We start from the raw sequence: 27,174 nt of genomic DNA on the forward strand, positions 1-27,174 counted from the left end.
ATACATATGTACGTAATTGTTACACATAATTACGCGCTTTTCACGTATCAATAACGGTAAAAAACGAACAAAGTTTAAATTTGCATTATAGACGAAGCCATTTCCATAAAGCAGAAGGATGACGTTTATTGCTTCTTCGATTATTATTTGTACATTTAGGAGTTTTTGTTTTCCTAAGCTGTGAAAACGTCTCGGGATTTCTCTTTTGCCCAAGTGACTGCACACAGTTAGTACAGTTATATTTCTCATTTAAAATCTACTTATTTTACAAGGATGTAAATGCTTACATAGCAGTTACGAACACTAAAGCGCTTCTTGTATGCCCAGCTACGAATGACAAACTTAGCAGACTGGCAAATGCGCATATGACCGTATTAGCGGTAATTTAACTTCCTTTTTAGCTCAGATACGTAGTGCGTGACACTGAAAGTGCTAACTGTCGCCGAGATGCACAGTAGTGTTCGCAATACTAACAGCAGTCGTGTTTCACAGAACAAACAAGTAACCTTGGCAAATACCATTCCATAAAAATTGTGCAGTTAGAGGTATTATAATAATTGATGTTTTCTATGCGCGTGCGCGAAAGAAATGAACAAGTAAATCCAAATTTTGCCAACACCTCTAGCATAGAAACAAGATTCGTATAATAATTTAAGAATGTTTGTGTGAACTGAACATGACTGTGTAGACCAAATGTCGCTGGAGTTTCCAGCGATGATTGGCATCAGTCAAAATAAAGAAAAGAGAATATTAATATCTTATCTGTTTGGCAAAAAGTACTATACATGTCAACTTTCATAGCACACGATTGAAGTATGTCATGCGTGATATGTATTTGGAGAGGTGTGAGTTTATGGTTGCTATACCTTAGCTTTCGACAGGGATACCGAATGCTTGGGAGTATTTTGCGATAGTGCATTAGTAACAGAAGCAATAAAAGGAACCGCATAAAATCAGATTCTGGATTCCTACCACGGTAAACGCCTAGTCATCTTGCTGAGGTGTTTATTTATTTATTTATTTATTTTCTTTTTCGACGAAAAAATTCGGGAACAATGGGAAAAAGAACAGATCTAGAGGAACTGTTTAAAACTTAACAAGCCAGTGGTATAATAAGATAACATCAAACATCTCAAATATCTATGCTGAGGTTTTTCATGCAGACAAACGAACTGTCCTGAGAAGTTAAGAAAAGAGAATAAAGATGAAAAGAGAAACATAGTTACGCTTATATAGAAGCGGCAGCGTACAAATCGACTGATGGTTGGGTTCTTCGAGGTTTCCATAGCTTAATATTTGCTTTTAAAAAGCGGGACTATGCGTAATTTCATTCGAGTTATCCATTGAACGACTACTGACATTGTATTCAATAATAATCATAATAATAAAAACACTGACGTTATGTTGCACAGTGAAATCAGAAAATTCTTCAATAGTCTACCTCAACGATCGTATCTCTCTCTCTTTATCCATTGATATTTGCGATATTGTAGTGTTGACACAGATCAAGTATCCCTATGTCAATGATTTACCATCCCAGGTATGTACCAGGGAATTTAAGCTACGTCCTTCTAACCTGCCAACAGCAAATGATTCGTTTATTAGCGCTTTTCCAGACTCGTACCCTTTTTCCCATACGTTTTCTCACTTTGAAAAATCCGTATTTAAAGATAGACAAGGGGAAAAAACTTATTCTCTGTGGAGTTAATTGTGCAAACTTATCAGTGAAAGCTTTTTCTTTCAGAGCTGCATATTATACACAATCGGTGTGAGCAGCAGTAGTCTAACGGTTTTACCAGAAACAAGTGTAATAGAATAGGATCACACTGTGCTTGAGACATTTTATGTTTTTCAGAAAGAACAGCGTTCAGTCCATGGCTGAGCGGTGTAATACCTGTATCGAAATGCTTTCGTCAGTGGGTCACCGACCGAATCCGTATTGCATCCTTAGCAGCTTAGCTTGTGCTCTAACAGAGAGAGAAACAACTAGAGGCAGGAACCTTTGCATGAATACGAGACTTTTCAAATTTAATTTGCATCAGTAGGCGATGCTAAAGCTATTCACTATTGCAGACTCTTATTTGTTAGTACACACACACACACACACACACACACACACACACACACACACCATTCATAGTTCCGTTCCCTCTTTTTTGTTACGCTGTCGCTAGATGAAATTTGGAGATTACGATAAGATGATCATACTCCGGTAGTGAGTATAAAAAATTTGTCTCTTTTTAGTAACTAAATATTTCGTGTTAATAGTTTGGTGTAGTTGAGATATGGATATAAAGCTTTGTATAGGCTCGACGAACTGGCTGCCATGAGCTTTTGTAACTGTCATGTTCTCATGGTTCATTATTCCAGAAAACTGCGTACAGAAAGCAAGGTTATTGGTGCTGTGTGTCAGCTGCCCGCCAGCAGGGTTCTCGGACCGGGGCGTTGTAGTGACATTATTGCGCGGTGAGTCGTCGCCGCTTAACGGGAACCACAGACCGGCTTTGTCCGTAGCGCCTGACGGACGCTGGGAGACTCTTGTTTGCATTTTTACTATCATTTACTTCTTACGTTGATACTGTGGTAACCTACAACAAAGGGAGGAAGATTTAACGCCCCGTTGACGACGAGGTAATTCGGGATCCAGTTCAAACTCGGATTGGAGAAATATATGGGTGTAACTTCGTTGTGTTCTTTCTAAAGGAACGTTCTAGGTACTTGCCCTAAATAATGTGGGGAAGTCTAAATCTGGATGGCCGAAGGGAAATTTAATCTGCCGTCCTCCCGAATCCTTACCACTGCGCCACCGCGCTCGGTAACCTAAAACAGTTTCGGTATGCATTTCGTCCTTTGAATAATGGAAACCTAAACAGCGTGATGCGATAAAGGCACATTTTTGGTGGTGGATATTGAAAAACAGTTTCTAAATAATCTTTTTAGGATAGTTGTCACTGCGCTTATACGCCAGTGATGATCTCAGGTTGGGGAAAGAACAAAGGTACAAGCCTATAATGAGTATCCAGAGTTCGAAGTTATAACGAGTTTCCGTAGCTATAAATGGTTTTAGACTGGTATAATTTTATGGTTGCAAATGAGTTCAATTGCTTTGGTGTATCTAAATGACTCTTTTAGATTTAGAGACGTGTAAATTTTATTCTGGTCTAGCTAAGCACTGAACTGACACTAATTTGGAAAAGCAATCACTGCACTCGTGTTTTCACTTCATGAAGCCATACAATAACGTCAATAATCGGGGCTACCTGCTGGCAGTATTGCAGACTTACTTTGCAGTCTCCCGCCAAGTCTTTGTTCCGTTAAGTCTCCGTATTCGGCTATTCCCCGATGTTTCCAGTGAGAGGAATCGTCCTTGACTGCTGCTTCTAAAGTGAAAACGAAGACCAGAAGTACATAACTGCTCACAGCGGGAGGGGGAGAAACTCCAACTTTTTAATGACAGGGCTTCAGTTTGAGGGAATAAATGGTGAGTCGGCTGGCCTACAGGACAGTGAAGATACTCATCCGAATGCAATGAAGTCTGGTGCGGGAACGCTGGTCACCGGCCTTGGCTAGCTCCGCCCCCTGCAGGCTGGTTTGCAGGCAACTTTTCGCCGGTACCTCCTTCACGCGGCACTGCCTGTCAAGATTTCTCCTCCTGCTGGCGTGAGACGGCGCACAGTTGCACAACAGGAAATTGTCACAGCATCCGTCTGCTGTTCTGTAACGGCGTCTCGATATGCATTTTGACTGTTCGAATACTTTTCGACGTGGTTAGAGGACTTTTTTCGTATATTGGATACCGATCTCTCTCTGTATAAATTTTAGTTTCTCTTTTCTATAGTTTTCCGTACTGGTGCAAAAATAAGGGAAATCTTTGTTGGACGGGAAAGGAAGCAAACTGTTTAGCGAAGGGCACACTAACCTAACACTAGCTACACAAGGAACAGTTAGCGCTTGTTCTCCAGGTCGCAAGAGATAACTTCTTTGTACTAGCAAATAACGTTGTCACTATACGGCATACTGCTATCGTTAAGCGAAGTGATTACGTTCTGAGTCGGTGCTTTATTCTCAGAAGGTGTAGTTTCAGTGGTTATGAGAAATAAAGCCGAAAGTTTTCACTATACTGTCCTTTGTGTGTGTTTGGTAAAGAACCTGCTTTCACAGTTGTTCCTTATCAGAAATGTCACGCAGTATTCTTATGTGTCTTGCTGCAGCCGTTGTTTCACAATACTCACAGTGCTGCAGCTGGAGATGGAACGTGGCAGTGTAAAAATCTATACGTGACCCTCACCAGGGAACCAGGAAACCGGGAAGTCACATTTGTATTTTACTACGTTTTCCGATGGTACCTGAAATGAGAATCAGTTTCGTGAAAACTTGAAGTATCTAGCTTTGAAACTGAAGTTCAAAAATGGTTCAAATCCCTCCGAGCACTATGGGACTTAACTTCTGAGGTCACCGGTCCCCTAGAACTTAGAACTACTTAAACCTAACTAACCGAAGGACATCACACACATCCATGCCCGAGGCAGGATTCGAACCTGCGACCGTAGCGGTCGCACGTTTCCAGACTGTAGCGCCTAGAACCGCTCGGCCACCCGGGCCGGCTGAAACTGAAGTGTGTCCTTGTTTTTTTTAAATAGCAAGACTGATAAACTGATCTATGGTAAAATCTAATGCAACAATTTCTTGGAAGGTAGACAGGTGAAGGTTCACTATCTCGTTGACGACGATGTCGTTAGAGACGGAGACAGTTGTTTGTATGCATAATCTGATGAAGACTCACAGAACACACAAGTGCTGTGATTGTTTCCGCCATGTAGTTGCAGTGAAAATTTTAAGATCGATATTTTTCACTCACACTCATTTTATTCAACGTGCTGTGAAATCACGTTCTGCGACTTGAGTTGTTATACTGAGTTGTTATTCTTTAAAGGGACGATCACATGTGGTTCGTGTCTACACACAGAGACACAGGGAAAGGTTGTATGTTGCGTGAATCCTGATATAGTTAAAATCACATGTATTGTATACAAACTTGAGTTAAGTTTCCGGCTGTCGATAAAGGCGTTAGACAGCTAACAGTTTCAACAGTGATGGAGAAAGAATTGCCCCTTCCCCGCTGCCCAATATGCCTGTGTTGTACTATACTGTACTGACACTCACATAGGAGTGCTTGAAGAAAATTAAAGAAAAAGACACCGTTATTCAACTTCACACCTGCGTACACAAAATGAAATTAAAGATTATGACAACTCGAGATCAAATGGTTTAACTAGAAATTTAATTTTCTGCGTTTCTTTGATAATGTACATTTGGTTTAACTGACTAGGAATTTGAACAAGACTCCTGGCGATTACGGTCCGCAGAATCGACGTATCTGATGAGAATACCCGTGTACCGCTGCTGTAAGGGGAGTCAGTTGCTTGTGCACAATTTTTGTTAGCCAGCGCACGGTGTACCGTGGTCCTTGAGTGCGGCGCTGGCGGCCGGCAGCGGATAACGGACCTCGGCCAGCTCCCGTCGCTGCCGCCAGCGGCGCGCATTGTGTCCGCAGTTTCTTCTCCTTCTGCGGGTTCTTTGCATGCCACTACCAGCCACCTGAATTCCACGCCAGTACAATGTGTCAGGCACCAACCTTTGCCTACACTAGCAGCGCGCAAAGCATCAGTCAAGATTTTTGTTTCCTTCTTTATGTTAGTGGCCCTACAGGCTGTAGTCATTTGCGCTGTTATTCTCGTTCCTACCTCAACGATTTCTTCATTGTAGATCTTTTTTTAAAAAATCCTGTCTCTTACTACTGGTGTAACGAAAACATAAAAGGAAAGAAAAAAGAGTTTAGGAATTCTACGAGACGGCAAATTTATAGTTGTAATTTTTAAACGACATCACACAACCTGACGCCCGGAGAAGGGGTCTGTGAAAATACCAAATGTACTTGTAGCATTATCAAAGAAACGCAGAAAATTAAATTTCTAGTTAAACCATTTGATCTCGAGTTGTCATAATCTTTAATTTCATTTTGTGTACGCAGGTGTGAAGTTGAATAACGGTGTCTTTAACGTATGCAGTAATTCATAATATATCCTTGGCTTAATTATTTTGTCTACATGAGCGTACTCGCTAACAGTTTTAGTGTTACGCAGATGGAAATCAGTACTGCTACTTAAGAAAATCTTACTGTCTTAAAGGAGCCCCGTCATTTATTTTCGCTGTGGTGGCTAATACAGTAGACGTTTAGGAGTCCCAAGGTTCCTGATCAACCATCCTTAGACACTTCACACTTTCCCTAAATTATTCATCACGAATACTAATATGCTTGCTTAAGGAATGCCTTAACTGGTTTCCGCCTCCATCGACGTCCATTTGAACTGACACTCCGTTCAAAAAAATGGCTCTGAGCACTATGGGACTCAACTGCTGAGGTCATTAGTCCCCTAGAACTTAGAACTAATTAAACCTAACTAACCTAAGGGCATTACAAACATCCATGCCCGAGGCAGGATTCGAACCTGCGACCGGAGCGGTCTTGCGGTTCCAAACTGCAGCGCCTTTAACCGCACGGCCACTTCGGCCGGCTAGACACTCGGTCAGTAATGACTTCGGCAGAACGTGAAATCCTTCTTTCCTACAGAACGGTACTGTATTCCAAAATTTAAAATAATAAGAAATTGCTTTACGTAAGACCCTCTGTAAATCCTCCATCTTGTCTAGCATCACCAAACGGTCAAGTACTAAAAGTTACAATTTCGATAGAAACAAAGCAAGCGCCATCTTAAAACTTTCTATTGTAGTGAGTGAGCTGGTTGCATACATATGCAATAAAGTTTCTCGTGTCTTATGTTTTGTCCTGTGACGTGCGTCTCATTCAGTGCTGCCTAAACACGCTGTGACAGTAACTGTAACAAGGAGACACAAAGCGAAGGCAGAAACATCAGTAACTATGAAAGTTTGAGTCAGGCCTGGAGGCGTGCTCAGATAGCCTGATAGTTAAGACGACTGCTTCCGAAGCTCAAGAAATTTCGATTCGAGCCTAGTATGGTACAATTTCTCAATTTATACAAAATATTTCTTTCATTCATTGGCTTTGTTTAGTATTTTACTGCAGACTGTTTTCCTGCAACCAACGCATTAAATTCCGATGTTAATGCGTGCTAGTCAGAATTATTGACTGCGCTTTCATACTTCACAAATAAACTGCTTTTGCCCCTCTTTATAACTTGGTTGTGCCGGCCGAAGTGGCCGTGCGGTTAAAGGCGCTGCAGTCTGGAACCGCAAGACCGCTACGGTCGCAGGTTCGAATCCTGCCTCCGGCATGGATGTTTGTGATGTCCTTAGGTTAGTTAGGTTTAACTAGTTCTAAGTTCTAGGGGACTAATGACCTCAGCAGTTGAGTCCCATAGTGCTCAGAGCCATTTGAACCATTTTTATAACTTGGTTTTCTTCTCTGCACACGTGTTTCTAATAATGTGGCTATTCATCCCGTTATTTGTGGTTATTAGATGCTGAATTTTCTTTCTATACCATTGTGTCCATTTCTTAGGACAGAGTGATAACTGGTAATGTGAGTTTTGTTGATTAGCTTTTCTTTCGTGCTTTTTTTCTTGTTTTTATTATGTTTTATCATTAATTTTTCTCAATTTCCATCATTTTTGTCATGGTTCTCTGTTTCTTTCGGTTAAGCGTTGTACGCTGTTCCATTACTAGTTGTGTCAGGTTTGCATTAGCTCTAAACCACACAGAAAGCCGGTCGCTGTGGCCGAGCGGTTCTAGGCGCTACAGTTTGGAATCGCGCGACCGCTGCGGTCGCAGGTTCGAATCCTGCCTCGGGCATGGATGTGTGTGATGTCTTTAGGTTAGTTAGGTTTAAGTAGTTCTAAGTTCTAGGGGACTGATGACCTCAGAAGTTAAGTCCCATAGTGCTCAAAGCCATTTGAACCATTTTGAACCACACAGAAATAAGCAAGTGCCGTAACTTATCTGTTGAACAGCCCTCAGCGTTTCCTACATTAGCTTTTGTGAAGTATTACATCCCTTCTGCTTTTTATGAGATTCACGAGTCCTAGAATAAGTCATTACAGCAGTTTTCTGAAGAATGACGAATTGTTAACTTGACCTGTTGTAGCAGGGAAACTTAAGATGGTACTGTTTAAAGCTACTGTTTCCCGTGCCCAAACACGACGGCAAATGTATGTCCCTGCGATTTTTGCGGTTGGGTAAGTTATTGAGTTCATTTTTGGCTTCGACACGGAAGCGATTGTAAAGCGGTCACGTTCGCGTTCCGTTCTCCGGATATCCTGTCGGCCTTTTGGTGACCGAGGCCTGACCTGGGTATCTACATGCCGCATGCCTCTCAACATGTAGTAGTTGTCAGCCGCAATAATACCGAATCGTATGCTGCACATCGTCGCTGCTCTTTCTCCGTAGCAAAGGGTTGTCACGGCATTGGCTTGCATTTATCACAGGAAGCTCTGGAGGACGCTATTCGGATGGGCGTCGCCGAACATTCTTAACACACTGCTGCGCCTGCGCTGTAGCATGTCTGACGGCGATATCCTACTGCGGGCAGACTAGTTTTCTAACTATATGCAAGTGTTTTTGTTGATTTCTTTCCAGAAATGCCGTGATTTGTGAACTGAACAATTGATTTTATATATAATTGATCTAAGTGGCGCTAAACTCATATTCGGGAGAACTGGGGTTAAAACGCTCGTTTGGTCATGTTTCCTCCGGTGCTTTTGAGTCACTTCAGGCGAATTCTTGGGCGGTTCCTATCTAAAGACGGCGGACAGTTTCCTGCCCCATCCTCGTTAATGCATTATTTGTAATGGACGTCGTCGCCGACGGTACGTTAGACTGTAAGCTTCCTTCTTCGTTTTGTACGGCAACAATGATACTGTTGTCTCATACCGTAAACTTATCGGAATAATTAGGTTCATTATATCATATGCAGCATTTCCGTGAGGATGAAGTCAGCTTTCCTTTATAAGTATCTAGCGAGGTGGCGCAGTGGTTAACATACTGAACTCGCATTCGTGATGACGAAGGTTCAAACCTGCGTCCGACCATCCTGATTTAGGTTTTTCGTGATTTTCCTAAGTTGTCTCAGGCAAATGCCGGGATGGTTCCTTTGAAAGGGCACGCCCGATTTCCTTCCCGGTTCTTCCCTAAACCCATGGGACCGATGACCTGGCTGTTTGGTCCCCTACCCCAAATCAGCCAGCCAACCTTGACGAGACGTGGTAGTCCACTTACGATGAGACCACAGTTACATATCTGGACAAATTACCGCCCTGGCTATTCATATAAACCTTTTGAGGGGCAATAGAGAGATCGCCGGGATGAAATTCGCATCCTAATCCGCCTAACCGTATATATTCCGCTTTGGAGAGAGCAATACTGATCTTATATATACCGTGTGAGCTTCTAAGAGTCGTCAGCCGCAGTTTCTCTGGCGTTAAGGCAAGTATTTGAAATTTCATTTTTGCCCCGTGTAGCTGAAATCAGTCAAAACAAATACTGCTCATCACGTCTTTCATATGACGGGAAGCATCGGTTTGTTTCTAGTTACAAAATTATTTTTAAAGTGGAGTTTTACGTGCTCATTCGATAGAGCAGTGTCAAATTAGTCTAATGCGACATTCGTTTTATCCGTATGTATTAACAGGGACAGTAAAACGCGAAGAATAACCAGTACTTCAGCAACAACGGAGAAACGCTGCTGTTTAACGGTATCAGCCAGCATGGGCCAGGGCCAAAGCGGTGCTGTCGCTGAAGTACTGGTTATTTTACGTGTTTTACTGATCCTGTTAATACGTGTACGAATACCACACTAAACCAATCTGGGACCGCTCTACCGAATGGGCACGTAAAATTCCGTTTTAATAAATGTGAAGAGGGACAGACCGACGCTTTCCGACGACACTGGGCGTTGCTTACAAAAACTAAATTGCAAATGTTCAAATAACTTACGGTAATGCAGCAGGTGACGTCGTCGAGGATCGTCGATATTTTGACCGGAGCACACGCTGCCATCTTCAAGGCATAAATGCAGCAAATAAGCGCTGTGCAATGGAAATTGCAAATATCTTCCCAAACGCCAGAGAAAATGCGCCTGACGACTCTTAGAAGAGACACCCTGTTTTGTATATTCGTGTGGGACTGTACTTGGGTGAATAATTCTCCAGTGACATACATGAGGGTTGTCCATAAAGTAAGTTCCGATCGGTCGCGAAATGGAAACCACAGTGAAAACCAGAAACGTTTTATTTGTAACAGTTTGGTACACCTTCCACCTACTTTTTTACATAGTCGCCGCTCCAACTTCGAGCGTTGTCGTAGTGTTGTATCAACTTTCCAACATCCTTGTCATAGAAAGCAGCCGCCTGTGCTTTCGGCCAGTCATCTGCACTGGTCTGCAGCTCGTTGTCTGTGGAAAAATTTTGTCTTCATAGCCAGCAGTTCTTGTGAGCAGAGATGAGACTCAGGGGGGGCCAATTACGGACTGTATTGTGAGTGATCAAACACTTCTCACCGGAAACACTGCAGGAGCGTCTTCATTGCCCTTGCAGTGTGCGGCCGAGAATTGGCATGAAGAAGGAACTGCTCTACACTTGTGTTATGTGGGCTGCATGACACAGGCGAAATCTCTAACCAGGCCCTCATACTTGGCGGCAGACGCTATTCCCTACGCATCTTTACGTGCTCACTGTTCACTCAAAACTGAAAAGAGCGATGCGACACGATCGATGGGCATACTAGAGACACTGTCCAACACATCTGTGCAAAGCTTTACTGGATTTTCCCAATGGTTTCCATTTCGCGACCGATCGAACTTACTTTCTGGACATCCCTCGTATTCGTCCCATCTAGCGGAAGATTTGTGCGTAACTTGGTTTATTGTGATTGATGACTTTCATGAAAATATGGACTTTAATTATTTCACACAGTCGGCTTTGCCACTAGAACGCAAATTTATCGTCGTAAGTTATGTCCAAAAAGTCTTTGTAAAACAGATTAGGTTCATAGCAGTACACATATGACTAAGATTACAGACTTCTACATAATCTGCAAACCGGACATCGTCGAGTGAAGAGATACAGTTATCTATACTATTTGTTAAGTACTGTATTTTAATAATCTTGATCACAATAAAAGTTGAAATTACTACTTGCTGACTATCGGTTTCGGTTGACTAACAGCAGTACTCAGAGTTTGCTTTCTAAAGAATCGGTACCTATATGGCCACAGCAGGGGGGGGGGGGGATATTTTGGGATATTTTTTACGGTGCAGGCGCACGCTTATCTTTCATCTTTAAAAATTTGATCATAAGCTGTCTGATCAGTCTGCCCTCCCCAAGAATCAGTAATGTCAAGAAATTTCTCTTGCCCCACGTACGGAAGAATGACAGATTCTAAAACTCTTCATGTAGCAGTTTCGTGAACTTCACTTATTTCATGCAGGTCACAACTATATTTTTTTTTTTTAAATTTAGGAGTTAAGTCGTCAAATCTTTTTTTGAACAATCCAACCAAATTTGCCGGATGGTTCTTGCACACATAAGAAAACGTACGGGACTATCTTTGCATACGCAGTTACAATACTTTGCTGTGAAAGAATGACTAATCGTGTTTAAATCTGTTTTCGCTCTTTATACGGCAGGGGATCTGTTGTCGTCGATGGGTACTGGCAGCTTATTTGGTCGATATTAATTAAATAATCGAGGTCGAAATTAGGGCTGAGTACTTTCGTCTGTGTCTAGAATCCTTACGCAGCTGTTAATACTTTGTCCATCGTTCATAACTCTTTGGAGCGGTCGAAATATTTGTAATTTTAAAAACAAACCACAAACGGAGTACACATTTGAGGTAGGTATGCTGTAATGATTCGTTTATTAATGAAGTTACTACGGTGAAAAATACTATTATTGAATAATTTTGCATGGTATATACTATCTAGTGATATTCTGTACGATGTAATTAAAAAAAAAGAAAATGTACACAGGCAGGGTTTTAACTCGTACCGCCAGTGCGGTAGTTGTTAACCTTAGTCTGTCCCCTATGCTCGCTCGGTCGCAACACATTTGGCGTTGCTCGTATAGAATTTACACATAAGACGTCAACCTCGATTTTCTCGGAAACTGGAGGCCGTAACATGAAAAGTCACTGGGCAAGTACTCAGGACATGTACCTCTACAACATGTTTAAGAGTCATCAAAATCCGCGATTAACAGATCTGATGATCCTCATGTGCGTTTCGTATAGTACTAGCCTTTCCGATAACACAAGAAAGGACGCTGCTGGTAATAAGTCAGCGCCGTATCTTTCCCATCTAATCACTTATCCTCGCACACTATTTCGCATTTGCTCCAAGTGTGGATTGATGTGAGCCATTCTTCTGGGTGTTGCTATTTTCGCAGTCAATAGTGTACCGAAATATGAATGTGTTTTCCTTGTTTTAATGGCCGACTCAGTGACAGCTCCTGGAAAACTAGCTATCAGTGGTCTGATGGTCTGTGTTACCCCCTTCTGCGCCAGTTCTGGGGGAAAGTATGTACCTCTTTGTTTCGCCACCGACTGTACTACGCTCCATTTGAGCGTTTCCATCCTGCCGACTTCCCGTTTCCTCTGTTGAAATTCTCTGTCTCGATGAAAAGCGCTTTGTCAGCCCGTGTTTTCAAATGCAATCTCTCTATTAGCTTCGGCCCATCAGCTGATTTCGTAGACGTTATTAGTGTTATAGTGTGAGTTTTCTTCACATGTGGAATATTTAGATTTCGCTTACCAGTCGCTTTATGCCAGTGTTCATAGAGAAAGTGCCAATTTTTGCAGAAGATTGTTACCAAAAAATTATTGTTTTTTCGAGAGCTTTTTTGCATGACATGTGATGTAATTAAAGTGCAGCCACTGGCAGAGGTCCAGTGTGACCTGTAATTATCCTGTGGCAGCTAAACTTGCTACGTTATGCGGAACAGATTTAAGCTGCGAAAAAATTAGTTCCAATTTTGACCAACAATTGCAAATCTGGCCCTGTGAATGCAAGAAAGACGCATAGATATCTTGCCATATATAATGGATTAGGAACAGGACGTCGGCAGAAAAAGTCAAAAACAAGTGAGAAAGGCATAATGATGACTTAGTTATTGAGAGCCGCGAACAGAATTTGTTCAATATGATCACCGGAGATGTCGTCGAGGTGTTGCATCCGTAAAACGACGTGATCAACTGCTGCTCCCAGCTGTTTCGGTGGAATCTGAGCGACGTGTTCCTGTATACCAGCCTCCAGGTCCGACAGAGACCGAACGTGTCCATCGTAAACGCGTTCTTTCAGATATACCCAGAGCTAAAAGTTACATGGATTCAGATTAGGTGATCTTGTAGGCCATGCATCTGGAAAACCTCTTGAGATAACACGTTCTTGAAAGGTTACAAGCAGATCTTTCACTGGACGAGCGACATTAGGTGTTGCCCCATTTTGCATGAAAGCCGTCGTTTCCACACAGTAGCGATCTTCCGAAGCAGGAATCACAGGCTGTACAAAGAGGTCTCAATAACGCGCGGACGTCAGGATACACCTAACAGACCCTCTGTGTGTATTCTCTTCAAAGAAGAGCGGACCGCCGGCCGGTGTGGCCGAGGGGTTCTAGTCTGGAACCGCGCGACCGCTGCGGTCGCAGGTTTGAATCCTGCCTCGGGCATGGATGTGTGTGATGTCTTTAGGTTAGTTAGGTTTAAGTAGTTCTAAGTTCTAGGGGACTGATGACCTCAGATGTTAAGACCCACACTGCTCAGAGCCATTTTTTGAAGAACGGACCGAGGACAAAGGTGCTTGCGAATCCACACCACCCAGTCGCATTCGGCGAGTGTAATGGCTCTTCGTGCTCAACACGCGGTTTAACAGTGCCCAAATTCAGCAGCTCTGTGTATTCACTGCACCCTGTAGTGTAGAATGTGGCTCGTCACTCCACAGAATATTGTCCGGTCACATGTCATCAACTTGGATCCCAGCCAGAAAACGAAGAGCAGATTCAGAACGGTGAGGTTTCAGGTACACCGTCAGGTTCGTGTACGGGTACTAGTGGAAAATAGACCAGTAAACTTTCTGTACTATTGATCATGGAATGGACAATCCCGTGACACTGCACGAGCAGTAGCACTATCCGGGGCACGTGCTGCATGGACAGTTACAGAAACAGTAACGTCATGTGCAACACCAGGCTCATCCGTGTTTTGTAATTTCATTATCATCTTCTTTAATCCATTTAATGACATCGGGGCTCTTCTCAGACCTTTCAGTCGGTGACATTCTCTCAATGCAGCACTGTAAATACCTAAATACCATCGTTCGCGTAAGAGTGTTTCACTAACAGCGCACGGTCTCTTATCGATAGCCATATTGTTTACTCACTGTATGACTTATCAGATGACAGCGTGGTTGTCATGCCGCTATACAATCAGTGTAAAGCGCCAGATTTGCACCTCCCTGGTGGTAGCGATTGGAACTAAATTGTTTTCCAGCGTAAATAGGTTCCGCATTAACGCGCTGGCACATCCACTAAGTTTCGCTGCCCTATGATAATTACAGCCCACACTAGACGTCCGGTATAATGTTTATATTCCTGGTATTTTATCACGCTAGCTTACTTGTTAAAATGTGTTCATTAAACAATTGGCATTTACGGTAATTTGATGAAAATGCTCTTTCACTAATAAGCGCACATATTTCTGCATTTTTCTACGTCTATTTTCAGTATTAAGGGATTGTGTGTACTATAAATAGTAGTTGCACGCACACTTAGCTTAACGTGAGGGTGCGATGGATCGCAAGGATTTTTCGCTTGAATGTTCATCAGAAGAGGGTTGTACGCGTACAGCCCTGTTCACACAGCTGTTGTCATATTTAAAGAGGAGAGTGTCCACAACACGCTTGTCATGACGATGTAGAGGAAAAGGCGACATATTTTCATCGAGAGCGTTGAAATAAACATCCTGATTCGTGTTCACGGTAACCTGAATAAGCGCACGAAGAAAAAAATTATTTATCGTGCTCACGGAAGTTTAAACCATAAAAATTACGAAAAATATTTTATGAATGTTTGTAATGGAGAGTACCACAACTGAAAACAGTTCTCGATTTAGAGGACCACTGTCTACTGGGAAGGCCATTCCCACAGTATTGAAAATACCATGCATTGCTTATTTCATAGGCAGTGTGCGAAACCTTTCCATCAATCTTGTTTCTTGCATAAATTCTCTCATCACTCAAAGTTCTATTATTTGTGCTGACTTGGGTAATATGTAATAAGTTTGTGTGGTAGTTTCTCTTCAACTGTGCTAACAAAAATTATGATCTCGGACTTTCGGAAAAACCACGTCAGAATAGAATTTATAGCGATTCATCAAACTATAGTCGAAGAACACTCCTTTAGCAGCTGTGCAAAAGAAATACGAAATTTGAAAGTACAAATTCGTGGAATGGTCGCTTATATTCACGAAGCTTCATAATCCTTAGGCAATAATTATAGACGGTATCCTTTCCTTAAATTGTCCGTGCCATATGTAATTTGTAAATAGTTTTGTTCGTGAAATTACAAATACGAATTATAAACTATCTAAAAGTCAAAGTCGCACGGTGTTTATTCTCAGAACATGTAAGATGTTCAATAAGTTTCGTTGTATTGCAAACGAGTTAAATTCTGTGTACAGTTACTTCGCCCTACCTGTGGTGTAAGGGGCGATCAGAAAGTTTCCGTTCTAAGGCCTTGCACTTCAGAATCGGTATGCCAATTAGGCAAAATAGCCGCGAGTATGAAGGCAATCATCCCATCGACGCAGCAGGTTGAAGAAACCCGACTGGCAAAACGCCGTTTCCTGCTGCGTGAAGAATTCCATAACTGCCTGCTGCACTTCCTCGTCCTACAGGAATCGTCGACCCTTCAAGGCCTTTTTATGGGACCGAAGACGTGACTATAGGGCGGTTATCTCCCACTTGAGTTGACGTAACTTCTGCTTTACGACATTTGCGATATGGAGACGTGCGTCTTGTGTCGAACCGCGACCAGCACGTAACTTGGTGCACCGTTCCACAACGGCGGTTTATGACAGACAAGCTGTCCCATTCACATTCTTCGATGGATGTCTACCGGTGTTTGTCTTTCGGCATCCAAGAAAAGAATTACAGCACGTTGAACCTGTTTGGACGCATTTGGTAATAACATCGCCATAGTTCTTGTTTCCACATTTACCGCACGCTCGTGGGAAATGCCACACTAATCCCTTGCCTACACGTCGATGCTTGCATATCCGCATGGAGTCGCGCTACGTTGCAAGTACTCCGCAGCAACGTCCTCAAATGGAAACTTTTTGATCGCCCCTTTTAGTTTCGAGCTCTGTTTGATTCGAACGGATATCCCGTGTGATTTTGCGTTGTGATACTATTAAAAGTTATGAAGACACTGTAGGTAAGAGCAAATCCATTCATTTGGCATTGATGCCGTAAATGCTACTGCTAGGTATTGTAAAGTATGAAGAGATAAGTTTGTGATCATAATATTAGGAAACTCTTTGCGCTTCCAAGGAGAAAGGCGAAGTATGTCGAAACAAATATTAATGTGTTTCTTGTAGCAGCAATCCATCTCGCTTCTCCTCAGTGATGCCAGAGCGAGATGAAACAGTGGCTAGCAAACTGAACTTACGTTAGGGATGAACTGGCTTCATATCCCTGCTCAGCCCCCAGATATATATTGTCCTTGGTTCCATAAATCGTTTAAAGCATATGCAAGGAAGGTCTCATTGAAAAAAGTTTGTGTTTCATCTTTAACGACCTCATCATCGACGAACCCTAGTTTTCCTTCCATTCTTAACCTCGCCGAAAGATGATAAAAGCAGTAAAATTAAACAACCAACGCAGCAATGTTTGCCCCTTTGAAGATGATACTATGAGCAGCGTAAAGAAATTAAAATATGTAGTCTGTTAAGTTCTTAGAGTAGAATAATTTTGATAAATGCTCTCAAAATAAGAAACACACTGTTGGATTTATTTATTTAATCTGATTATATTAGGGCCTCCAGACCCTCGTAAATTAGAGCATAGTTTGACATATACATATCTTCTTGCACCAGGATCTAATGCAGTAATGATGGTAATTATTATATTATAAATCAAAGATACAGTTAGGGATAATATAAATGGAAGGATTATCAGCACGTACAGGGTGTTGGACAAAAATATAGAAACACCGCGAGAAATGCATGTTTGAACATAAATGCAGATGCTAGCCAAGTCTGCAGGTTCTGCTGTTGCAGTTGACCACGAACGACACCTGTGAAATGTTCTAAATACGTTGAAGGCGCCAGTCGTGGTCAGAACAGTATTCTATGTAGTTGTGAGTGTATTATGCCGCCGCTAAGTGAATTCGAACTTGAGCAAATCGTTGTGGTCGTATGGTGGTTGCTTCCGACCAATGTAGCCGAAGTGTTTGGTGTTTCGAGAGGCACCTATCGAAGATTTAAATCGCATACAGCGAAAGCGGGAAAACGTCATCCGCCAAGCCGCGGCGCGGACAACAGTGTGTTTTGAGTGATCGTGACAGACGGTCATTGAAGAGGATTGTGACTAGAAGTCAAACAAAAACACGAAGGGAGCTCCATGAGCAGCGAATTGTAGGGCGAGCTGGAAGTCCAAAACCACTCCTCAGTATTACAGACGCCCGTAACAGGCAACCGTGGAGCAGAACCCATATAAACTGCACTGTGAAGCAATGGAAGAATGTCATTTGGTCGAATGAGTCTTGTTCCACACTGTTTCCACCTTCTGGCAGAGTTGTCAGCCGAGAATGAAACGTGGCTGGCGTTCGGCCTCTTCATGATCGTATTACTGCCAAGGATTGTGACCATTTTGCCTGATCAGGTCCACCTCACGGTACAGTGTTTGTTCCCGAATAGTGGTGCCATGTTCCAAAGTACAGGCCCCTGTTCATACTGCTCGCGTCAGCCAGGGCTAGTTTTGTGAGCATGAGGATGAATTCTCGCCTCTCACCTGGCCACCACCGTCACTAGATCTCTTGTGTTATCTAGCCTTTGCGGTCTACTTTGAGAGGAAGGGTGCGTGATCGCTATCCACCTCCATTATCGTTATTTGAACTTGACACTATTTTACAGGAGGAATGACGTAAGATTCGCTTGAAAACCATACAGTAGTTGTATTTATCCATTCTGAGCTGACTGGAACTTGTATGGAATGCAAGCGGTTTTCCTACACCGTATTAATTATGCTAATGTGTTGTGGTTTTGTTGTATCCATATTTTTGTCCATCCCTCTATCTAAGGCCATTCGGAATGACGAACTGGCTATGAACTAATGATACTAGCAATAATACCATTACTATTACCACCACCACTACCACTATCACCACTTCCGTCATCTTAAAAATGTTGGCTCTTTCGGCCACGTTAGCGGAGCGGTTCTAGGCGCTTCAGTCTGGAACCGCGCGACTGCTACGGTCGCAGGTTCGAATCCTGCCTCGGGCATGGATGTGTGTGATGTCCTTAGGTTAGTTAGGTTTAAGTAGTTTTAAGTTCTAGGGGACTGATGATCTCAGATGTTAAGTCCTATAGTGCTCAGAGCCATTTTTTTTTTTTTTTTTGCTCTTTTCTTCTACACTGTCGAGAAACTGTGTATAGTTTGACCACTTGCCACATAAGGTATGTATTTAGGAGATATGGGAGTATGTTTTACCCGCTCCTTGCATCCAGTAATTCGAAACGAGATGTTTCCGCAAAAACTAGACCTAAGTTGCAGTAAACATATCTCGTACTTTCCGCTTAATTGGTCGATTATGTGTTGCCTCGGGATATTCGAAATAATTTCCCAAATAATTTCCCTCGCTTGTGCACAAAGAATAAGGGAAAATCCTCTGCCAAAATTCCTGGTTGGGCCTATGCTGCTGTTTGTCTAGGTACCGTATCGAGACACATTGATCACAATCTTTCGAAGATACCCTAAAATCAACAGCACGGAAATACCCATTTGTAGTAGTAGTGATTTTAATCTGCGTAGTATTGGCTGTATAAACTGCGCATATAACACCGGCAGTAAAGACAAGAAGTCTTGCAAAGTAACAAGGAGCACGTTATCAGATGACTGCCTCGAACATTTAGTTCGACAGTTCACGAGAGAGGTCAATACTTTAGGCTTTCTGTCTACAAACAGAACTAATATTTTCCTCGATATCATCAAAGATATGCTGTATAAGTGCGATCTAAAGCCAATAAACAGCAACTAACATGTTACATAAAGGATTAATTATGAACATTTAGTTCAAATCTAATTAACGTGGAGGAGTTGTGGTCAGACCTCAAACACTTCGCAAATCATGCTCTAGACAAGTATGTTACTGCTAAGGTAAAAATATGCGGCAAAGAGCCACCTTGGTTTTTACGGCGTTATTTTAGAATTTAGCGAAAGCACAGGTTGTCACATTTCCGCTGCCAAAGAGAATGTAAGGAAATTGATAAAAAGAGAGCTTAATGGCAACTTTTGCATTCGTAACAAATTTCTTGCGTGAAATCTACTGCAATTTCCATAGTCAGAACTTGTTGAATGGTCTTTGGGATAATCCTAGTAAGTTCTGTACTTCTTTACGTCAATGAACGGACCCGATCCTTAAATCCAGTCTTTCGTAAATCAGTCTGGTGATGAAACTCAAGGCTACAGAGGTGAAGGTGAAATATAAGAACGGGTAACTTTTGTCTTCTTAGACGTCCGAAAATAATTCGAAGCGGCACCTCATTGTCTACTGATTATCAAGACAGGATCATTCATAGTGTCTTCAGAAATGTGTAACTGAATCTGAGAATTTGCTGCCGACATAACGCAGTATGTTGTAGACAGTGAACGTTTAACTGAAACTGTAGTAACATATATCGTGATATATGAAAATGTATATATTGGCTAATGTTCGAATTCATCAACGAATAATCAGCTAGTGTGAGCGACACACTTTGTAGTTGTTTGCGGACTTGGAGTACGATATATTGCTATATGTAAGATCATGTCGAAGAGATAGAACCAGATTCAACGATCGCAAGGTTAGTGGTAAACTTTTGGATTCTGTCACTAAGGTATCTAGTAGTAGTAGTAGTAGTAGTAGTACGGAAAGTCAGTGAAAGGCTTCGATTTCATGATAGGGTTTGAGCAAGTGTAGCGTTTCTGTAAAAGAAGCTATTGTTGCCAACTCTGGAGTACTGCTTTAGTATTTGGAGTCGTAGGCCTCATAACAGACATTGAAGAAACACAGAAACATGTTGCTAGCGTCGTAACATATCGGTAGATCATATACGATTGTATAACAGAAATACGAACTGAATGGGTCAAAGGGTGGTACGTAGTACCCTACAACATGCTCTGTATAGTGGCTTGCGGATAATATATGTAGATTTACTTTTTGAGACATACTCCTCTCATAAAATAATAGAGCGGAAGACTGCTTGTGCCTTCAGTAAGCTGTGAAGTGCTGAAGCAATTGCCACAAAGTTTTAATGATGAAGCAGTCTCCCAGGACACTTTTATTATACTACTGAGTACATGTTGAAAACTTGAAATGGATCAACAAGAGCTCCTGACAAAGCTGGTTTGCCTGTTTAGAAAGAGCGATCCACTTCTTTGCCTATCAAATGTTCAAATGTGTGTGAATTCCTAAGGGACCAAAGTGCTGATTTCATCGGTCCCTAGATTTACATACTATTGAACTAACTTACGCTAAGAACAACACACACACCCATGTTCGAGGGAGGACTCGAACCTCCGGCGGGAGGGGCCGCGCAATCTGTGACATAGCGCCTCAAACCGCGCGGCCACTCCGCGCGGCTGTTCCTATCAAGCACGCCATTGTGACTAAGATAAAATATTTGAAGCGTGTTTGATTACATTTCCTGTTAGCCCGTAGGCAGTGAGGGCCGATGGCTGGAAACGAGCTCACCATCTTAACTAAATCAGTCTGTGGGAAACTGAGTATGTTTCCACACAGGCCACGGCCGCACGTTTGTGTTTGTGTGGTTGTCTGCAACAGAAAGTTCCAAACTTTTTATATTTCGTCATTTTATCTTCTAAAATGGAGAACACAGTGCACACAGCGATCGACGACCAGCATCTGAGGAAAAAGTAGAACCATTTTAACTGACTTGACTGTGGTTTGTTGGTGGAATACTTGTTGCAACAAAAGGAAACACAGGATTTTCCCTATACCTCACAACTATTTTTTTTTTACAAGGCCACTTTCTAGTGCCGGCCGTGGTGGCCGAGCGGTTCTAGGCGCTTCAGTCTGGAACCGCGCGACCGCTACGGCCGCAGTCTCGAATCCTGCCTCGGGCATGGATGTGTGTGATGTCCTTAGGTTAGTTAGGTTTAAGTAGTTCTAAGTTGTAGGGGACTGATGACCTCAGAAGTTAAGTCCCACAGTGCTCAGAACCATTTGAACCACTTTCTAGTGTTACTAATAACGAGATAAAATGGACTTGAAGCTTGTGGCGTACAATAAAAAAATTATGAAACGTAGGTAAAAATGTTTTCTTGTATAAAGCGTAGAAAGTTTGTGAACAGATAATCGATAAAGTCAAACGTTTTACTTTCATAGGACTGTAGATAATCAAAAGATTTCTTGGAAATATCACATTCAGGATTTTATGCAGAAACAGGAGTGCTGCTGTCTTCAGTATAAGAAAAATTGCGTTCGTCGCTGACGTTTAAACGAAAAAACCAGTTTTCTGTGCTTATTTAAAAAAAAATATGTCCTGTGGCATTATATTGCGCGCAAACTCGATGAAATCACAAAAAACCTTAACGGTTAAGAATATGGCGAGAACGATCTGAGGTGCCAGTTCGCGAATTTCGTGGAAGTCGTTGTTACAAGTACACTAGTGTGCAAAACTTTAAGGACGAAATTGACTTTCGCATGATCTGTCACTACAAAGTAACATAGCTCGATGAATCACCGATTAGAAAGAACTGCTGCAATATAGTAAGGAAGAAAACTTAATTAATAAGCAGTGAGACGAACAGAAACGACGTGTATTACGTACCCTTCTATGGCGACAAGTGGGAACACCTAATACACCCAGCAACATTGTCGGACATGATAGTGTTGGTGGTCCTGGTGTTAGGGTAGGGAGGTATAATGTTATACGGGCGTACTGACCCCCAAATCGGCCGGCCGTAGCGGCCGTGCGGTTCTAGGCGCTACAGTCTGGCACCGAGCGACCGCTACGGTCGCAGGTTCGAATCCTGCCTCGGGCATGGATGTGTGTGATGTCCTTGGTTAGTTAGGTTTAATTAGTTCTAAGTTCTAGGCGACTGATGACCTCAGAAGTTAAGTCGCATAGTGCTCAGAACCATGACCCCCAAATCTTTGAACACGGCGCACTCACCGGTCAACTTTATTGTAACATTGTACTCCTTCCCCATGTGCGTCTTTTCAGGAGGGCATTCGGCCATGAGTTGATTTTAATGGATGACAGTGCGCGACTGCATCTAACAGCGCGGTTGAAGGAGCTCTTGTAACGAGATGATGATCGGCGAATGGACTCGCCTGCCAGTTCCCACGACTTAAATCCCATCGAGGCTTGTGGGATGCGTTGGAGAGTCGTATTGCAGCACGTCCACGTAAGCCAACGACCCTCCAGCAGTTTCAACCGCATTGATGGAGGAATATAGCGTCCTACGTCAAGACCTGCTTACCAACCTCGTGGCCAGCGTGAAACACGTTGCAGAGCATGTACTGTCGTCCTTGGTGATCACACACGGTAGTAAGAACCATGTCCCGCCTTGTCTAAGCCCGGGCGACTTCAGTGTAATTATTGTCTTTCAATAAAAGTGTCATTCCTGTTCGTCTCATTGATTTCTTTCAGTTGCCTTTAGCGTCTCAGACCTAGAGGCAATTGGTATAATGTACATTGCACTCTTCACAAACCCAATTGGGGAAAAAAGCAAGGAGAATTTTGTGTACCATACGGCCCCTAAACTTATCGACTCAGCCTGCCTCCGATACAAATTATAATGAGCAAAACTTGATTTAATAAATAACAGACACACAATACATTCAAATTCTAATCGAGTTGATTCTTAGATTAAGGAACAAACATTTTAATTTAATTAGATCGTAATTTACCCAGTCGCTAAAAAATTGTACACATCATTTGTTGCAAGTAGCGTCTTCATATTGGCAGGTAGTTGTCGACAAAGCACTAAGTAAATTGGTTGTCGTATGATACCGCAGTGGGCAGCCAACAGTGATGTGTTCGGTCGCCTACTCTCTGCCACGGTCTCAGATGGTTGTCTCAGTGCGTTGTGGACGATAGTGGTGCAGTCTGAACCACTCGTGGTTAAATCAAAGAAAAACGTTGGGACGAATAACTTTCTGTGATACTTTCCAAAGGGGTACAAAAGTCGTGCAGGGCACTTTGCAGTATGATCTGCTCAATGTCTTCCCCTATGTTGTTATGCTTCCTGTTATTTCATAAGACTTTGATGTGCCCCCACACATCTTGGAGGAAGTCTGTGTAAGGAACGCATTCCTACGTTTTCGTCCTATGGTGGATAACACTCTTATTGGGAAAGTTGAAAATTTCCTTTCGTCTGTTACCATAGTTCCCCCTTCATCCACAATATGATAACTTTCTGGTTGTGGTTTTTTAGTTATGAAATCTGTTCTGTTGTCTGATAGCCGGCCGGTGTGGCAGAGCGGTTCTAGGCGCTTCAGTCTGGAACCGCGCGACCGTTACGTCGCAGGTTCGAATCCTCCCTCGGGCATGGATGTGTGTGATGTCCTTAGGTTAGTTAGGTTCAAGTAGTTCTAAGTTCTAGGGGACTGATGACCTCAGATGTTACGTCCCATAGTGCTCAGAGCCATTTGAACCATTTGTTGTCCGATACCCCAAGCAGTTGATTGTATTATTGACTGCAGGGCTCTGTATAAGCAGCAACGCTGACACACGGTCTTTGTACATCATTATCGTTAATACTGTTGATACTTAAGCGACCTGATATTCCTTTATTGGTGGCGTTGCTAAAATTTCGCTCGTGACCTTATTTCGTAAAAGATGCGACATTAATCGTGTGGGTAATAGGTTGCTTGTCCCTAGTAACAATACAGGACGTTTAACAATTCCTATTACAGGCTTCAAGCGGTTGTAGAGTGGACTCAGTAGATTTAGTAGCACATCAAAGTCTTAGAAGACTTTTGATAGGAAGCTAGTCTCCAGAAAAGTACCGTGCGGATATAAAATAACTTTAAGATCGGATCAGTTTCATATCTCCCGCTTCAGGGTACGCACACAAACTGGGAAGAGGACGCTGTCGTCAGTTCCTGTTCTAATTATGACATCACATTTCATTTTCGTCCGACCACAACGATGGCTGCGAATAACTGGTAAGTTTGCAACTAGGAAGGTGACTGTTGTGCTCCACGGACGCGCCGCACTCTCGTCATTGAAGAGAATGAAGCTCGTCACATTTGAAGGGAACCCGACGACGAGCACACAGGTCCGAGCTTATTGTCTTCGCCGTTTGTGAGCTGTGTAGCGGGAGATTTGATAGTGTTCCGAGTTTCAGATGTATTTTCCACCCAAACGATTTATCTCCTGGCGTGGGTTACTTATCTTCGCCAGAACTGGATGTTTGATTCTGACTGCTGACGTAGTATATAATTATTTTCTTCTCGAACTGATTAAACAGAAATATTTATCTACTCTTCTTTAACTTTTCGTTCAACACCAATGACGAATAATGTGGCAATAGCCTTCTGGCCCCTGATTCCTATCTCTGTTTCCTGAATCTAAAATTTGGACCCGTTTGTTGTCAGAAGATCACCGTTTATCTCGCAATGGGTATCCTGGTCAACTGCTCAAGAGGTATCTCTTAAAATAAGTTTTGCTTTAGAGCTATTCTAACATGTGCGTATCTCAGTTTACACATGGCGGATATTTTCTAGTCTTTCTCTGAAGCGTTCCGCCACTTTGATTTTTTTAGACAATAGTAATATCCGATTACTATTCTGGGCACCCCTTTCTCGCAAAATATCTCGCAAATTATCTCGCATTCTGTTTCTGTATTTATCGCGTTCGACATTTGGGCGTTTTTGCAGTAGTAAATACGCCGCCACTTTTGATACTCAGCTTATCTAACCAGTACTCCCATATATTCCATTCAGGATTTAATAGTTCACTGTTATTTATTTCTGGCTTCTTACAACTTCCTGTTGTATTACGTGGGCGTTATTGTCTTTGATGAGTTACAATAATTCTAGAATCTTGTTCTGAACACTTCCGCAGCTTACTAATATTATATTTGCTTTTCCTGGCCAGCAGTGATACGTATTTCCGTCCATAAAAAGTACAGGTACCCGCTACTGGCTCCGTAGTGTATTACACTTAACTGATTGTTCGGTGTACAGAGCGCTTCCTGATGTACACACCACACGTTTTCTCCTGCCCCAGGAGCTGCCTGACCTATTAATCGAAGCCGTAAAATACTGTACTTGATAACGCAGATCAAGAAATCTACATCCTAGATCGCCGCGGATTCGAATGAGTCACTTGTGTAGGCCTTCCGCTAGCCTCCATACCAGATGGCCGTAATCGCGTGTCATCGGCAACTACATCGAATTTTCGATGACGGATAACAAAAAAAGGAGAAACACACTGAACTAACTCAGATCATGACCCAAATAATTTTTTTACTTTCATAAAACGTCTAAAAACGGTAGTCGTAATAATATGTTAGAAATATTTACGTCATGGAAGTGTAGGAGTGTTTACGTTTTTCCAATAGAGAAGAAATCGAAGATAATAATCAATAAAGAATTCTGTAGAATCTGTTTATTTTCTAGTAAAATCACTCGCAGAAAAACATTTAACTGTCCAAATTTCCTCGTTTCTTACGATTTGAAGGCCCTGTTAAGAATTCTGTAAATTCAAAGTAAGGTCAAAATTTCTTGTAAGAACTATGTAATATGTTTGGAAATGATGTGTAATATCAGTAAATCATTGAAAAGAAGTGGGGGTTGCTAATACAAGATGATTAAATGTTTCTGTAAACAGCATTTTATTTAAAGCTTAAATATGCCTGTGTTGTTCTTACACCCTACAAGTCACCAGTCTAGAGTGACTTTTTTCCCATGACACGAGCGTCCATTGGTGTACACATGTTAATCTGTGTCGAGCGGAGAGCAATGTTACACACGTTGAGCGTTCATGTACCTCATGGCGAGGAGCTGGCTGTTGTGGATGGGGTGGCTACATAATTGCTGTTGCTGTACAGAATTTCATTGGAGAGTAATATGCCGCACTATGGCTTGAAATACGTTATTACAGTACGTGATAGACAACTCCGTCATTACTTCAGTACATTGTTTCCCACGATAGTTGATTGGCAGCGGCAGCTGCAGTTATATTGTAAGGTACTCACCGTATGCCTTTGACACGGTGGCACGGGAAAAGCCCAGTGCTGCCTGCACTGCCTCGAATACGGAATGTCATATGTGCCAGGCACCTGGAAGTGTCCTGGAACAAATGCACAGATATCGCACGTCTTGGCCATCCAGCGCTCAGCTGTCATGCCACCTGCCATTACAATGTGTGACAGCATGCCACTCGCCTCACACACCGAACTGTCCGTTCCCCATGGCAACAGGAGCACTGTCTCTGCACCACGCCAGCTGTTTCCATTTCAGTTGTTCACAAGAAAATATTGAGCAGCGACTTTTCGACGCTGCAAGTCCTATTATGTATCTGTCGGGCCAGAACGCCATTGCGTACCTGTGACATTTTCCAATGTATTTTAGCATGCCACACACGGTTGCCGAGTCTTCACACGTATGAGCCTGAATTTAACAACGTTAAAACTTGACTAGAAGAAGGCATCGGCTGGTAGGGCATATTCTGAGGCATCAAGGGATCACCAATTTAGTATTGGAGGGCAGCGTGGAGGGTAAAAATCATAGAGGGAGACCAGAGTGGAATACACTAAACAGATTCCGAGGGATGTAGGTTGCAGTAGGTACTGGGAGATGAAGAACCTTGCACAGGATAGAGTAGCATGGAGATCTGCATCAAACCAGTCTCTGGACTGAAGACCACAACAAAAAAACAACAATGTTGCCTAAACGCATAGCGTGAAACGTAGGG

At 42.5% G+C, this 27,174-nt stretch overlaps 1 protein-coding gene across 15 annotated transcripts in view; it reads left to right on the forward strand.

Annotated features, from left to right (window-relative positions):
* Positions 1–27,174, forward strand: part of LOC126183251 (ensconsin-like) — a 413,080-nt gene that overhangs the window by 129,373 nt on the left and 256,533 nt on the right. The window lies entirely within an intron of this gene.

Source organism: Schistocerca cancellata, chromosome 4 (genome assembly GCF_023864275.1).
Source record: "Schistocerca cancellata isolate TAMUIC-IGC-003103 chromosome 4, iqSchCanc2.1, whole genome shotgun sequence".
Lineage (NCBI taxonomy): Eukaryota > Metazoa > Arthropoda > Insecta > Orthoptera > Acrididae > Schistocerca > Schistocerca cancellata.